Raw genomic sequence first — 3,469 nt, 5'->3', positions numbered from 1 at the left:
GCATGAGCTAGATGTAAACACCCTCAAAAGTGAAACTGTTACAGCATTGACCACTAGAGGCATGGTCATATTTCCACATAAATTATGCTTGAAATGTGTTTTTGCTTACTCTATAGGCCTGTGCATACATTAAAATGTTCACCACTTCAGCAGATAGAAAACTGTGCATCTCACACATTAAAAAGCATTGGAAAAGCATCCCACACATTATGCCCTTTATAACTGACTGGTAATAATTCATAAATAGTACCTATAGCCTACAAGCTGTATGCATGTTATGTTAAAGCTCTATCTAGTGTCCAAACCAGGAATTTACCTTTGCAAGATCAGAACCATCAACCGATAACACGAAGTAGATAGCATTTAATATTACTTTTACATCACACATCTGAACGTACAGGGAAACTGCACATAGTTGTACACAAACTCAATCCTTTCATGAAAAACTCACAAATTCCAGTCACTATGAGAGAATCAAACATGTTTTTTATTGGCATTCATCACATTAACATATTAAATATCATTTAAGTTAATTTAGTTGTGTTTCGAAATAAACTGAAATATCAAAATAAAACCAGATTTAAATATACAGACCTTGATCTGCATAAATTCAACAAGTATGAAAGAGGAGGCATGCATACCTTACTTGTAAAGACGCTACACAATGACATAAAATGTGTCCGTAACCAATAAAATGAGCTACAAATGAACTGAACAAATACAAAACCTAATACAAAAAAAAAGAGATGGAAGTCACTCAGACAGGTTTCTATTATGAATCTTCAGATCATTGTGTTCAAAGAAGCCTAAAATGTTAAATTCAGCAAAAGCTCAGTACACCGTTATTTCAGATCATAAACATTTAACACCAAACAAATTCACAGTTTACAGCAGTTATGAGTAAAAACACTGATTTCAATTTACAGCATACAAAGATTTCCCTAAACCTGCCTGATTTTAAGTGTGCCGCTGTATCTCCCATCGGCTCCGTCCAGCGCAGTGAAGACCTTCCCTCTATCGATTTTTGCTATGATAGAGTCTCCATGCTCAGACCTCCATACGATCACGTCATCGCTGTGTATTTCAGAAACACCAGATAGTAGCGTGACAGAATTTCCCTCCATCGCAGACTGCCTGCTCTCTCCTTCTGTCTCAACATTACAACACAGGAGAACTTTCACAGACAGAAATTATGCAATTGCAATTAATACATACCCCAGGAATCAAATCTAACCCTAAGAAGAAATGTCAGTTGTGTTGCTGTCTATGCAGGGTCAGAAAGCTCTTGGATTTCATCAAAAATATCTTTATTTGTTTTCTGAAGTTGAACGAAGGTAACAATAGGACAATAATTAAACAATAATAACAAACTCTTAATTGACCAATTAGAATAAAAATACATATAATAAATACATATAATAATAAGTTTCTTACTGCACAATAAATATTTTATTTACATTTTCTACCATCATTTGTATGTAAAACTTGGATACATGCCATTGTTAAAGGGATAGTTCTGTTTATCTGGCTCAGCTCGGAAAATCATTATGAATAAAACACATAATGTAGCTTAATGGACAAAGACAGTGATATAAACGAGTTGCAGTTTATTATTGTCAATGTTTAAAAGTATTACAATCCATCTCCCTTAAACAGAATAAATTGTCTCCACTATATCACCTTTCAATTTATTGAGGAAAATAGCGACCCCTGCAGAATGGTTTGTTCCATGACAAAAAAAAAAAAAAAAAAAAGCAGAATCACCCCACTTAGACTTCCAAAACTTTAAATCATTATCACAAGAGTGAGTTTCTTGAAACAAAATAATTTGAGCCTCCCTTTGTTTAATGAAAATAAAAAGTGCCTTCCTTTTATCGATATCCCTTAGTCCTCTATAACATTAAGAGAAATAAGATCTAATCTAAAAATTAAAAACTGTCATCCAACAGAAAGAACAATGAGGAAAAAAAAATAATAATAATAAAAACAAATTAGGTTAAGTTTCTCGTAACAAAGAAACAAATAGACCCACCGGGATCTTACATGCAACAAAATGTCAACAAATATTACAACAATCACATTGTGAGTTGTTACGGACTATGAAATGCCCAATGAACTTCAAACAACAACTATCAGTGTGTGTCCATTGTCACTCAGTGTAAACTAAACGTTAAACTAACTCTTTTACCTTCAATGTAAGCAAAAGCACCTATGAATGATGCTCTTTTGCCTTATATTCTCTCTGGGGTTCAGGTCTGGTGAGTTTGCCCAGAGGAAAAGAAAATCTGAAAAGAGATCTCCAACATGTTTCATTTATTTCTCCTAGACAACTTTGAGATCCATATGACACCAAACTGAGACCAAGGTTTATTTCTCATGTTTCTCAGGCTTTTCTCTGGAGCAATAAGATGCACTAAATCTCAATTTAGTCTCCTTTTAAGTTTCAGAAGAGATCTCAACAAGCTCTAATATAATGCTCAGATATTTCTCAACTTCTGTGTCTCTTTGTGATCTCAGACAGAGAAATCAGAGAGTTCTCTCCATGAACTCAATATACTCTCATCCCGGCTTCAATTCATGCATCTCATGCTTAACTCAGAGCAAAGGAAGAGATTTCCACAAGTGCTCATTGAATTCTCAGACTTGGATCACTGTCTTGGTTGTTTCATATCATATATGATATCTTAATCCACATGATTTTTTAAATATAATGTATTACTGTATGAATAAAATAATTGTAAATCTTTTATTTTAGGCTGCAAAGACCCTCTTCTTTTATATTATTTTCTATAAATGATTTGAAATATTTCACTGCATGTAATTCAGTAAAATAATTTTATTAACCACACAAAACACATTGCAAAATAAAAACATTAATTTAGTGGTAACTTGAGAGCAAAGAAATTAAAATTTCAACATTTCAGATGTATCAGTTTAACTGCCAAAAACTCATATCATTAATCATTTTAATGTTGTATATTCAGATGTATGCATCTTCTCATGTTAGCCCCAAAGTGACCTTTTTGTATGACAATAGATTTGCCCATATACAACAGTTGAGATGGCATCACTATAAACTATTTGTCCATCAACATATTTTACATTTTCAGTAAGGATTTTCAACTAGTTGGAAAAATCATGGGCTCTTCGGTTCAAAATAAGATCATATCTTTGACTTTATAATATCTTTAGTCCCTTTCAAGTTTGTTAGGGAAATGTGCAGCAAACACAATACCAGGCATCGAGGACAAATCAATGCACATCAACTTGGCCAAAATACTTTCAAGTCCTACCACTGTCTTTCTCACAGGAACTTCCAGGAGGCTAACAATATGGAAACACGTTCCACCTGTCAAAGTATCTTGTAGAAGATTTATGCTTGCAACTGCAAATTCATTCAAAAATGCAAGTTTTATCTCATTCTGACCTTCATTGGGTTCTTTGTAGGAACACAATAATTTAATCTGTC

The sequence above is a fragment of the Carassius gibelio genome, chromosome B22, assembly GCF_023724105.1.
Source record: "Carassius gibelio isolate Cgi1373 ecotype wild population from Czech Republic chromosome B22, carGib1.2-hapl.c, whole genome shotgun sequence".
NCBI classification, from domain to species: Eukaryota; Metazoa; Chordata; class Actinopteri; order Cypriniformes; family Cyprinidae; genus Carassius; species Carassius gibelio.
The sequence above is the reverse complement of the archived record's forward strand: the minus strand, read 5'-3'. Positions refer to the sequence as shown.